The sequence below is a fragment of the Augochlora pura genome, chromosome 2 (assembly GCF_028453695.1).
Source record: "Augochlora pura isolate Apur16 chromosome 2, APUR_v2.2.1, whole genome shotgun sequence".
Lineage (NCBI taxonomy): Eukaryota > Metazoa > Arthropoda > Insecta > Hymenoptera > Halictidae > Augochlora > Augochlora pura.
The window spans coordinates 20,429,810-20,444,039 of NC_135773.1; the positions used below are offsets into that span (position 1 = coordinate 20,429,810).

General features: G+C 43.2%; 1 protein-coding gene across 4 annotated transcripts in view; it reads right to left on the reverse strand.

Moving 5' to 3' along the window:
- Window positions 1–14,230, reverse strand: part of Usp (retinoid X receptor ultraspiracle) — an 84,278-nt gene that overhangs the window by 51,291 nt on the left and 18,757 nt on the right. For 3 of the 4 annotated variants that reach the window (XM_078191216.1, XM_078191225.1, XM_078191207.1), the window contains exon 1: window positions 7,262–7,391. The exons of the other annotated variant lie outside the window; for it this stretch is intronic. The gene's annotated coding sequence lies outside the window, so the exon portion shown is untranslated. Of the gene's footprint in view, window positions 1–7,261; window positions 7,392–14,230 lie in introns of those variants that run through there. 4 annotated transcript variants of the gene reach the window in all.

The window sequence follows — 14,230 nt, forward strand, 5'->3', positions numbered from 1 at the left end:
GAACCTACAAGAAGACTTAATTGGTCGGGCTTCGATTGCACGGGCTCGCCTTTGCGCGATGGTAGCGCACAAGGTCTCGATGATGCATCGTTTACCGTTACAATAGCTTCGCTTGGACGGCGACGCCTTTTTGGTAAACGAATCGGTACAACTGAATCGCTTTAATTTTGTGAGAACGATCGATGTTCACCGACACGACACGAATGGAACGCGAACAAAGTGCTAACGCGCTACAACCGCGGCCATCTTGGAATTCGCGTGAATTCGATTGCAGAAGGTGTATATATTGGGTTGTTCGGAAAGTAATTTCGTTTTTCCCCAGAAAAGACTTAATTTTTTCACAGCCAACTTCACACTTAAGCTGCATAAGTCTTGTTTGCTAAAAATTTTGTTCGATTCTTTGCAATAGTTTTTGTTTAGTAATTTATTGTGTTTCATTTCCACCAAGAAAAAAACGAAACGACTTTCCGAACGACCTAATAGTTTCTTCGAAAAAAGATCCCAGAGAACGTTGAGAAGCATGAACAATTCTATACGGCATGTTTTGAAGAGTCTGTCGTGATATTTGATACGCACTAATTTTCTGAGAACGATCGATGTGTACCGACACTACGAATGGAACGCGAACAAAGTGCTAGCGCGCTACAACCGCGGCCATCGTGGAATTCGCGTAAATTCGATTACAAAAGATGCATATAATTACTTTGAAAAAAGATTCCAAGGAACGTTGAGAATCATAAACAATTTTACACAGAACGTTTTAAAAGGATCTATCGTGATATTTGATATGCACAGATTTGCAGAGAATCGATCCTGTGCGCGCGAAGGGTCGGCGAACAATAGGACAATAAAAATGCGTAATTGCCAAGAGATACAAAGGATGCTGTAACAAAAGTGGCGAAAGAAACGGCGATCCCCCCTGACAAAACCCTTTCGAACTCTACCGTATTTCCACCTGATCGTTTCGCCAAGGTCATCGATCATCCACCAGTCGCCGAATCCGACGCGCCGCAAGGGGAAAACACACCATTTCTAATGGCGATCAACGGTCCCGAGGTCGAAGTTCAAGGTTTATACCCGAAGAGCTCGCAGTCAGACCTTGTCCATCGAGAAACACGGATCGATATATACCGGGTGGGACCGCGAGCACGGCCGAGCACATTCATCCTTGAGAGTTTGACGACGTCCGCGGAACGATTTTCAGCGAACAAATCGATAAAGATGCGCCAATTTTGAAGCGATCAAAAAGTTCTGTTTCTAAAGCACGATCTTGGAATAATAATGGATTTAAACGGAGATTGAATATTGTCAACGAATTTGTTTCTTCCGTCTAGTTTCCCACGAAATTATTAATCGTTATTATGTTCTGCGATCTAAAGGGTAATTAGCAAAAGTGTATAGTTGGCGTTTACAATTTGGAGGAAAATTCGAATTTAGACGCGTCGAATAGCCTTGAATTACTTTTTATATTAGTAAAAGGATTATTAACCCTTAGCACTCGAGTGGCGCCAATGAAAATCGTCAGATCATTTCCAAAATAATTTTGACATTATTAAAAACTTATTAAAGTATAGTAGAATATAATATAAATATAACTAAATATAAATAAGTATAATATAATATAAATATAATTAAATATAAATAAGTATAGTATAATATAAATATTATATAAAATGGAAATGCAGCTGGTTGAAATAGCTATTTTAGATCTAGGTTTAAAATGGCTTCGAGTGCAAAGGGTTAACCTTCGTATACTTCTCAAAAATAATTGCACCATAATCTCACGTTTTAACACCAAGCTTGCCGCGCCGGTCAAAGTAATCATATTTTTTGGAGCGTTGAAAAACGGTGTTGAAAACAATTCAGTCTAAGGTACTTTTTCGTTGCCTACGAAAACGCGAGTTCGCATAAACTTCCTTAATCTGAATGGATTAACCCCTTGCCGTACCATTTTCTTCACAATTACTATGATTAGAATTTTTTTCGATCGCACTAATTTCTTAAAAAAAGGAATTTTATATTTATTGCGTGCTATAAATCTATTGCGTGCTATAAATCTATTGTGTGCTATAGTTCAATTGTAGCTTTAAAATTCAATATACTATATTTATTTATTAATAATTGTCAATTTAACTATGAAATAAATATATTATAGTCCATTCCTTTGGTGGAAATTAATTCTTCGACTCTAACTTGTCAGAATAATATTTTTTTAACGGATGAACATTCGTACCTAACACAGCTTATTGTTATAAATCTCCGTCACGGGAGTCTGACTCGTTAAAGTACGGCAAGGGGTTAAGAAAGAGTGACGCGCTCGCACGTATACATATTCCTAGCAAAAATTGTCAAGAGAACGAATGTCGAGCCATTGGAGCGCAAGGACGCGCGAAGACAAAGGAAAGTCTGCCGCTCATGATTTATTTATTCTAGAGCGACTGAACTCGATATGTTATTGTCATCCGCGGCACGAAAGTTAATCGATAACGCGCGCCTCACCCGTTATTCACCTCACGTGTTGTCCCGATGTGTACGCTGTTTCTCCGCTACTGGCCTCCGGGAGTTAGTACTGCGCAGTCAGACTTCGAATTTGACGTCCCATTAGCGGGAGACCCCCACCGCCATTTTCTTATCGAACCCCGTTACGTTCGTCTCGAATTTAATTGAAAGCTCGCTAAACTTTTAATAACAAACCGTTAATGCCGCGCGTCAGTTACTTGTCCGCGAACAGGATATTTTTCTCGAGACGTGGAAGTCCGTCCTTCGTGCTCGAATGTTTCCCTTCGGTGGACGCGATACAATTGTTAGGAATTATTAGCGATTTATTTATTTAAATATACGATAATCGGATGCTCCAAAATTTTATGCGAACTCACGTTTTTGTAATTTTAAAACAGTTCGACTGCCACGACCACTACTTTTTTTTGTTATCAAACTTTAAAGTGAATTGTTTATTAAGATCTATTAATCTTCGGACGACACATGCAACCTTCGCTATACTTGCAACGATTCGGTATTTTTCAATGAAATGAAATTCAGTAATTTTTCAAGGCTCGTTTTAGAAGACAGCGATTCACTTTATTTAATTGCCGAGGAACGAGTGATTAAGCGGACGATTGAAATACTGATCGCAGTGCGAGGGTCAAGGAAATCGATGGAATGTCAGCACCTGCTCGGTAATTGCTATATTACTATACATAATTGCTATATACAGTAACTGCTATGATAAATATTGTAACCAAAAGTTTTTCTATTCGTACATCGATAAAAATATTTAATAGACAGGTATGATACGGCAATAAACGTATTCGATTTCAAACCATTATCAAATCGACTACCTGGCCATTTCGCAGACGATCCGTACAATCGAATCTAAACAGAGTCTCGCATTCGACACCGTTACCATATTTGCTTGGAATCAGCGAGGCACGCGTTGAAGTGACCCCAGGAAATAGCCGAGGGTTAAAAGGGCTCGCGCGCGATGCTAGGGGCGGCTCTCGAACCCGTTCAGTCCCAAGATCGATCATTTTTTGCGATCCTCCTTCGCTGCCGTTGCACTGTACCGTGCCCGCGTGGCAGCAAAGGGTGAAACGAAACTCGTTTACCCGACTGAGCACGGAACAAGAGCTCTGTATGCACGCGCGAGCCAGAAGCTAACGAAAAAGTTGCCCGCTGCAATGGTGCAGCCGCAGCTCGGAGGTCGCACGGCACCTTAAATGCTGCGTAGAAGATTCAGAAGAGAGAGAGAGAGAAAGAGGGAGAGAAAGAGGGAGAGAAAGAGAGAGAGAGATGAAAGGGCGGACGACATGAACTGCGCACTTTCGCAGTTAGGGGACGATGATTCGCCGAGAGCCAACCTGTCTGGCCGATAAATATCGGCGAGGTGAATATATATCGCGGTGTTATAGAAAAATTCGACGAGAACAGAATCATTGATTCGCTAATACTTGTGTCATTGTCCCCGGTAATATATCGATAATACATTATGTAAAAATATGAGCCGAATGAACGAAATGTGAAGGCGTAGTCGCAGACTCGAAGTTACTTTCGCGTTTCTGCTGATATCTAAACGAAAGCTACGACAAAACGTATTTCTATATTTTTATAATATCTCGTTCTTTTCCAAATGCACAGATAAATCGCTAGAACCGGCTGGAAATACGGAATCTACTCTCGAGACGATACAGAGTGGAAACTACGCGTGTCCCGACATGTCGAGCAAGTTCATTAATTCTCCTATTTACCTGTACTCGTCAGTTTCGAGTTCGTGCGCTTGGAACCAAGCAATTTCCCTCGCCCAAGAAAATACAGTTCTGTTGCAACTCGATGCCAGAAGATAACAGTCTCGAGAAAATGACGGCTAAAGACGGATAATAAATTGTTAAGCGGAATTATAACAAAACCGTGAACGCATAATGCGAAAATATTCTCGAAAGTGAAAGTCCGGCAGCGTCAAACAAATTAGTCGGTTACGAAAGTGGTAAAACTAGCTGCTGCAAGCTATTTTTGCATGCGAATTCGTTTTTGCGACTAGATAAGAAAAACGACTGTTACTTTTACGAAACGGGCGCGTATTTAACGCTTTATCTACCGAGGGTTGATTAAACTTTTTCTACATCGTTATATCTTTTTCTACGTCATTATATCTTTTTTCTACGTCATTATGTCGTTTTCTACATCATTATCCTAAAGAAAATTGTTGGACAACGTTGCAAACTGTTTCGATTATTTCTTAAAAACTTTTTCAAGAGATCGTACAATCGATGCTTTTTTGGAACCAATTTGTCATTGCGTCGAGTGGCGAAAGAAGCGTTCGTCAACAGGTCAAATAAATATGGATACGTTTTTGCACACAATAGGACGGTGCTCCTGTATATTCTCTGTAATTTGTATTACGTTCGAAACACCAATTGCCGCGGAGCGTTTGGAGGTCAAGAATTTCTAATCGAGCGACGTTCGAATATCGAGCGAAAACAGTTCAACCCGACACGTGAAACACCAATGCCCGTAATAAGTATAACGTGCCGCGGCACGAGTTACTATCGCACAAGTCACGTTCGATTACGACACTGCCAATACACTTCGTGCGATCAATAATCTTTTAGTATCCCACCGACACACGAGAGTTACCCACACTACCAAGCTACGCGAGCGGAATTTCGTTTACATGGTTCTCCGCGGTCGCGTCCCCGCGGAAATCCACGATCTATCGATCGAACAGGGGAAAGAAATCTCTCTCGATAAGAAGAACCTTGAAAAGCCTATTGAAATTTCAACGATTCGAATAAAGCGATTCCGTCGGCCTCGAATTTAGGAAAGTTCGTAAACACGACTGCGCGACAATAACTTTTGCTACGATTTCGGAATAACTACTTAACCCTTCGGCTACGCGCGACAATTTTACTGATTCCATGAAAACGTTACGATGAATATTTTGAAAATGAAACATTTCATTTGCAGACATCATATTACTTTTATTATAACGAGTGCTTGATTTAAAAAATTTATTCAACCTTTTCCTACGAAGTACACTGTATAATCTCAACAATTTTAATAGTGTGGAACCGATTATTTTAACCGACAAGAATAGGTCTAGTGTAGAAGTCTTGTAAAATATACTATTATCATTACAATGTTTATTGAACGTACTATTTTCGTTATAATGTTTGTGGAACGTACTATTTTTATTACAATTTCTATGAATCGTATTCGTAGGTTTCAGACAATTTAAATTGGGGAATATATCGAAGAATTAATTCGCGTAGTTAATTCATTCGAACATTGCGAAACGAAACGTAATTTGTTCGAATCTCGCGGTCGCAACAAACCCGAATTTCCGAAAGAAAACGAAGCGATCGGCAACCCCACGTACGGAATTCGCGGATACGATCGTTTCGCGTGCGCGCGCGATCGCGTGAACCGAATACCATTCGAACCCGATCACCGTGTAGACTCGCTCGGAAGCGACGAAGGCGAGCGTGTTTCGCGAACGACGCTCCCGGCTGTCCTTCTCGCAGGGAGACGCACCAGTTTGCACCTTGCTATGAAACACTGACGCGCGGAAATTTCCAACACGGTTTTCCCTAGATATTGTGCTCGGGCACGTGTCTCGGTACAGTCGATGCTAGAGAAATAGTGGAGCGAGCGAGAGGGAAACCTCGGCGACGGAAGCGGACCGTCGCGTCGACGTATCTAGTCATTTTTCAAACCGGCGATTCATCGCGCGGAAATTCGAACGAAATTCGACGAGACCGGAAAAAATAAATTGTTGCTCGTGCGTACGGTCGACGAGACCGCTAATCATCGCAGAAGTAAATAGTTCCCAGCTAGGTCCTCGACGACCGAGAAACAATCGTCGCCGCGATTCACATTTCCACTTTTATCTATTCTTTTGCAACCGATACCTCGCACCAACGTCTCTGCACTCAGCGGATACTGCAGCGGTACTCGGAATTAATAGAACCAGCGGAGTCGCGTCGCCGCGGTGTTCACTGCACTTCGAACAAATTTTAAGGGCCGCGCGCGGAATCGAGTCACTCGAGACCAGCTTCACTTTCGGCTTCGCCGACTTCTCTATTTCATCTGCTCGTACCTCGACGGAACGAACCCGACGACGACATTCCACGGATTCTAGGAGGCCTCGTACACTGTCCGCGCGACTGCACCAGCTTTTCAAAGATAGTCGTCGGTGTTGACACAACGGCACAAGTGCATATCCGTACGGCGAAGGGAGCGGAGCGAAACTATAATGGGATCGCAGGCAAGATCGGCCGAAGTTCGTGCGTGTCCCCGGACTTGCGTCACTCGTGGGATCTTGACACCATGGAAGAGGAGCCACTGCGTGCATCGGTCTCTCCTCGACGCTGCACTATTTCTCTATCGACGAACCGCGTACACCACAAGCTTCGTCGATCCGGATCGAGATCCACGACGATGGGAACTGCGAACGGGACGTGGGCTCGATCACGTTTTTCCTCGGTGAACATGGCACACGTGCACGGCGATGGCGAAACACGCGGCCAACACACTCGGACACGATCGAATGATCCACGACGCGAATAAATCTCGGCGGACGAACGGGCGAAGACACCGGCGGCGAGCGAGGGAGAGAGCGAATCGACGAAACGTAATAGGAGCGAAAGGGAAAGAGAAATGAAAGAGAGCGTGTGCGTGTATGTATGAATGTATGTATGTATGAAAAAGAAAGAGAGAAAGAGAGAGAGAGAGAGAGAGAGTGAGTGAAACGTAAGCTGCGATATACCTCGCGCGCGTGTACCGTCGGTCCGACTCACTGACTCAATGACTGACTGACTGACTGACTCAATGACTGACTGACTGAGTTGGAGATGCACGGCGCTAAAGGCAACTGAATGCCAGCCGGCCGGTCCGGCTCGTTGCATGTGAGCGTGCAGCCGGCTGGGGACTCGGCCGAGTGGGGCGGCAAGGGGTACGGTGGACACCGGGAGGGGATACGGCACGGGGAAGGGGCGACAGGAGAAGGGCGGCGGAGGATCAAGAGGTGGCGAAGGACGAGGAGGAGGCGATGGAGGACGAAAAGCTGGCGGCGGACTAGAAACCGGGGGTGGGGAGAAACTCGGGAAGGAGCGCGCGTTTCCGAGCTGGCCGGCCAGGAACGTCCGTCTCTACTTGCACTTTTCTTCGGCAGGAAAATAGCGAGCGCGACTCTTTCGCTGTTTACCCCGTTGTTTACGTCCCGTGGACGAGGGGAACACGGTCCAAGTGTTTTCCGCTGTTCCTTCTGTCAGCGGATCCTCTTTATTTGCTAAACAAATAAGGTGCTCGAGGAGGCACGGAGACACGACCCTTTTACCGCCGGGCTACGATACACAGGATCTCAAATAAGATATCATCCTGTTTGCAGAATCATATTCGACATCCTCGAAATAATCCATTCGCAGGCCGCGTTCGACTTCTCTTGAACGAATCGATCCTTTGATAGGTAGTAATTGTAGAAAGACGAAGTAAAGTTAGCTTCGAACGATGCAAGCCTGCACGAAGCACAGGAGAACTTGCGCGCGACCATGATCGACGGATCGGGCGCGGCTAATTTTATGCCATGATAATTTGAACATCGAAAACATCTGGTTAACGCTGTTTCGCTTTCAAGTCGTCCTATATTATCGCATCGATAAAACGTTGAATTAATTCTGATGAGTTCGCATATTTCTCCGGGCAGATCGATCGACGAAGATATGATACTACATTACACTCGCGAGTATTGAACACGTATAAACATTTACAATCGATATTCTATTTTTATTTTTATACTCTGTTAAAAGTCGTGAAGAGCGCGATTTGCGTATTTGCAGGTCTATTAATGCGAAAATATCTTTGTTCGCGACGAACGGGCCCGACCGGCCGCGATTTTCCAAAATCTAATTTTAGAAACGTTATTAAAAAAACAACCATTGAAATAGCTTCGCGACCCGCTGCATACTTTTCGACTATAAATAACGCGGCTTTCTCAGACATTCTGTAGTCGAGAAATTGAATTGGCGGTAAAAAGATTTCTCAGATGTTTACTAAACTATACCCGCTGCAATTTTCGCGGTATACCCGAGTCACGAACGTTCCGCGATCGTTTTTAGATTTTGATTTATGAATCGTTCGTGTTTTACGCATTCCTTTTACTATCGCTATTATTATGTTACTGGTTAATGTTATACATCTAACACTACATGATGTATATTCCTCTTTCATTAGTATTTTCATTTCATACTGTAAAAAATCTTCTATCGAAAGCATTTATTTCTAATTCGCTGAATTGCTAATTCGAACCAGCAATTGTGCAAATCCTATTACGTGAGTTTTATGAATATTAGCGTGACGCTCTGAACATATTATTATTATTCTTTATCAACGGGCTGGTAAGACCCATTTGAGATAATTGACATAGTTCGGTATAACGTTATAAATAGTATAAAAAAAGAACAAAAATGTTAACTTATGCAATTCACTAGGGCAATATTAATAACGACGGTGTCGTTGTTCTAACTCGATTAGAGCAGACAAGACGACGCATCGAGTCGGAGTATCGGAAATCCAACTTGATTTCCGTCGGACGGTCTTCGAAACAAACGACTGCCGGAGAATGCGTTATCCCGTAAGCACGTTTGCGAAATATAGGTCACCGTTCGGTAGCCGTGAAAGCCGGAGCTGTATTCGAAAGGGATCGAAGCTTTCCGTTCGATTCAATGACGATTGTGCGCGCGTGCTACGAGTTGTATGTATACATCGGGTTGCATCCCCGCAAACGTTCGCGAACTGTTCGGGAAACGGTATCGGAATGATTAAGTTAAGCGCTGCGTTGATCACATATGAACGGCATTAATGTTCGACTAGGTTGTCAGCTGTCCCTTGGACCGTATCAAACCTGCTCGAACTGCGCATCGCGCGCGCTTTACGTGGGTCGAAGGCGAATCAATTATTCCTTCGTAAGTTCTAAAGGTTTTTGGTGTCGCAGATTACGCGACGTCGGTGTTTTCTTGAGACGACAAACTGTTCTTAACCCTCTTAGTACCGAACAACGATATGTCGTCGTTGGCTATTGTTGAAAAGTTTTCTTAATGTTTTTATCAAACAACAATTTCATTTCTTATTTCGTCTCCCTTTTTGAATTTGTTATTTATCAGGCTTTCAAAATTCTTGCAATTTCTTTCCGATACTTTATCAAACTTCGTCAAACGAGTTTGAAACATTTCGCTCTGATGCAGACTCTTCTGGCCGGTACTGAGAGGGTTAAAAAGTACCGCCATCTTGTCAAGAAATGTTAAATAAAAAATTGTAACTTTCTTGAATCGGTAGAGCGACGTTGCCCCATAAGATATTTAGCCCTTTGCACTCGAAGCCATTTTAACACTTTACCAACCGTTTAGCTCAATGGTAAATTTTCGTTTCTACTTCGATCTTATTTATTTTATTAATCGCGAAAGATATTTAATATTTAGAAAATTATATAATAATATTGAAGTTTACGGTAGTACAATCTAACACATTTACCACAATAATAGATATAAAATTATTGGCTACCGTGACGATAATTTATAGGCATCCGGTCGGTAAAGTGTTAATTGTAAATGTAAAATAATTTTCCTGGCTCATGGTATTTCCATCTTATACGACAAAGTGCATTTTATGCATATGAAATTGATGCTTGTACCTCGTACCAACAATTTCATTATTTAACAGTCTTTTAAATCTAAACTTTGTTAATATAAAAATTATTTCGGAACGCGATAGAACAGTGGTGCCTCAGAGACACCACTCGAGCGCAAAGGGTTAGAAGATCGGTCCGAATTTTTAACCCTTTAATTATATATAATTAATAATAATTAACTCGAAGACATTTTAACTACAAATATAAAATAATTTCTCTGACTCGTAGCATCTCCATTCTGTATAACAAAGTGCATTCCATTTATATAAAATCGAGTCTCATAATTCATGTAGCAATTACATTTTCAACAACTTTTTAAATTTGAGCTTCGGTGATCTCTGTAAACGTAATTGTAGAACGTGGTATAACAATTTTAATGGCGCCTCAGATTCGCCACTCGAGTGCAAAGGGGTTAATAATTATTGCAGAGCCCCGTCGAGCCGGCAGTCTCTTGGATTCCGGTTTATCTCATCTTCCGCGTGTGCCCGGGCAATTTCGAGCGTTGTATCCCGACTCTCCCCTAATGCCCGTGCGATAGAAATGTAACCACATCGCTCGAGGTCTCCGCGAGCGAGTTGTTCGGTGTGACGCGTACCACACGAGCGGAGAGGCGGACGAGCGAGCGGCTAGAACAAGAGGGAAAGGAAAAAGGGGAGGGGAGGGGGGAGAAGAGAACAAGAGCAGAAAGGTGTGCGCGAGAGAGACCAATAGCGGGCGCGAGAGAAAGGATGCCCGAGACGGAGAGAGACGGAAAACGCGACCGAGAGAGAAGGAAATACTTGGCTAGAGCTTGCGCCGTCACTGTCGAGCTTAGGAGTCAAGTTCTAGTGCACGGCCGAAACGGGAGAATCGACCTCCCCTCCTCGACATTATCCCCGCCATTCGCTCGTCGCTGGCTTGTTCGACGGCGAAACGGTGGGGGAGAATGTCGACGGGGTGGGGGTATCGCGGCAGAGCGAAGAGGGGAATACAGGCGACGGGGGAACGGGGTGTGCAATGTCGGGCGTGTGCGGGGAGGCTCTCGTGCACGAGAGGATTCTACCAGGTGACCGAAATATACACCGCCTCCGGTACAGAGCGTGCAACATCGGATCTGATAAGGGAAATAAGCCGGCCTCCGTGGACCCCGAGAATCAAGTCTTGTTACCCGGCCCAGAAGATGCTAAATCGGATACAGCCGTCTCGTAAAGATGCTGAACGCACTTGTCCCTCGAGGAAACGTTCGAACGTGTATTCGAATCGAAATTTCTTTCGTCGAATATGAATTATGGGTACAGCGCGTTATGGGGGAGGTGAAAACTTACGATGATCTTACATAAGAAATCAGAGTAGGCTAGAAACGCGTTGATTAGGGTAGCGGAGCCTGCGGGATCACCGATTGTTGCGCCTTCGATTTCTTTTCGAGCATCGTTAACTTTATATTTATAGAATGGGTGTTATTTTAAATAATTATAATTTTGTATTATTTATAATTTGTGGAATTAAGAAATAGGCAAGATGAAAGAATAACAGAATTTAAGAAATCTTATCCGGTAAATATAAATTTAACTATGCACTTTAAACGATCAGCGTAACTCCATTTTTAAAATGAGTTAAGCGATGCAACCACATATTTATCATAGAATCTTCCATCGTCCACGGGGCGACTAAACGATATTCTTCAGAAGGAATCGTTTTCTCTGTTACCAATGTGATCGCGTTTCTTTCGTTTCTCTTCTGCAATTTTTATTTTGCATACAAGATTGCATTCTCGTAATAACTTGCCATCTCATTCCTGTAACGCGTGCGCTACGAGTCTGGAATAATTGAAATGGACGACTATTATGCCGATAGATATATCCCGTATCTTATCTTCGGAAAACAGACTAGAGGAGCCGGCGATAAGCTTGTTAATAAAAAAATTTTCCACGTTAAAAAATCCGGCGATAATTGATTATAATTAACGCTTCGATCGGCCGTTACAGCGCAGCCTCCCGTCGCCGTGTATAAATTAACAAAGCGGATAGATCGTTCGAGGAGATAACAAGGGTCGCGAACGATCGTTTCCCTTTTGTGTGCCACGAGTCGATAAGGCGTGTTTCCCGCCGACGTGCTCGTACATCGGCACCGGTCACCACGACTTACCGGTGCTGGCAATCTAATGTCGTCGATACAGCTAGCGAAAAGATCATTCGATCCTCGCGACAATATACTCGTCGGCGCAACGATCGTCCCGTAACTTATCCTACCGTGGATTACTCGAACGATTCGCTTTCGATTCCACAGATTTTTCGAAGTGCGAGCTTGGTCTTTATAATCGTCCGCCATTTTGAATCGGCGAAAAATCTGACGACCACATTTCTCAAGGAGGGCATTTTTTAAACAATTATTATTTGAATAATTACTTTTTAAAGAAATTTGGCCGTCGTCGATCTTAAATTCCAGGTGATCTTCAAAATTTCAGATGCGTCTTTAAGAGTATACAAACGCGAGAATCGAGATTCGCATTCTCGTAACGAATGCGGTATGCCTCGATGATTATCGCGCATGAAAATAAAAATAGCCTTTAATTCCGATTTTCTCGGCACCAGGGAGAAGATTGCGTTCATTATTTCGTCAATAAATTGCCGTGTACCAACCCCGTGCGTACCACGCGTGCAACTCCGTGCAATTACGGTACTATTAGCATATTTCACCGTTGACAGTAACATACCATACAGCATGTACAATCTCAATCGGATTTAAAAGCGTAGGATTTTCATCTTTGATAAATAATTCCAACACTATTTCGACGCTCTCGTATCGTTACCTGCGAATTCCAATTTCTGCATTTTGTTCCGATTTTTGTTTTGCCATCGGACAGTAATGATTTCCTAGAGAACTGTGCAAGTATAACGGTGGTAGTTTATTAACACTAAACGTACCAATAGGGGTCAAATGACCCCTTTTGAAAATTTACTCTTCTAACTCTTACATTTATTGTTATTTCTGTCGGTCATTTGACTTTCTGTAAATTCTTATATCATCCGATTATTCAATTTCCCACTTTCCGTTTTTCTCGTAGCTTATTTTTTACCGACAAAAATTCTATGGTAAGATTAGGTATAGAAAAATGCCGGTACGTTTAGTGTTAATCTATACGCATAATTTCGGCCGCGTATATTGCCGTTATACCGTGTATCGATTGTAAAGAGAACGATCAAAAAGGTGGAAACGAGCATCTATTTATTAACTTTTACTCGTTGCGATCGGTCAAGATGATTTTTACTCTGCTATATTTCTACGGCATTCGCGATGCCTCGACGATGCGATCTGCGAGATTATTCCTCGAAATTCGACACCAATAAAAATTAATTCCAGTAACACGCCCAACACCCCGGCGTGCGCGCACTATCTGCCGTCTGCCGTTTATGCGAGTGTGCGGAGAGCCCCGCGCGGTGCCGCACAACCGTGTGTGGATCCGTGCAAGTGGTCGTCAAGGTTAGCCACCTACTCGCTATCGCAGGCCTCGTGCACACTCTCCGGTGCAACCGAGTCCTCTCGCTCGGAGCCTCGAAACTTTATTGTGCGCTCGACCGGAGAATCGAGGAAATGAATCTTTGGACGTTGGACCGCGCGAGACACAAAGTCCTCGGGCGTGGCGCTCCCGTGGCCAAGTTACCACCGAACTGCGAACAATCTATATGGATCCTGTGACGATCGCGGGCATCGATCGGCCGCGCACGCTCGTCAATTTCTACGAGTCATAATGCAGTCGTCGTTAAACAGGTTCACGCATAATGCGACGAATTAATTGAACGCGCGGCGGACGCGTTCGATCGAAGACTTACCCTCTGCATAAGTCGGTGAAAAAGTTGCATAGTCATTTATTTTTTAATACCGCCTGATTTCTAATGTTTGTATATCATTTGGTAAATTGTTCGTTAACGTTATGTAAATAATATCTATAAATAAACGAAGGATAATTAGAAATAGAATCTTTAGCTAGAATGCAGTTGTTTCTCCTCTTTAAAGAATCCTGAATCTTTAATTCTATTCAAATCAAATTGTTCCACGATATCAGCTGTTGCAAAG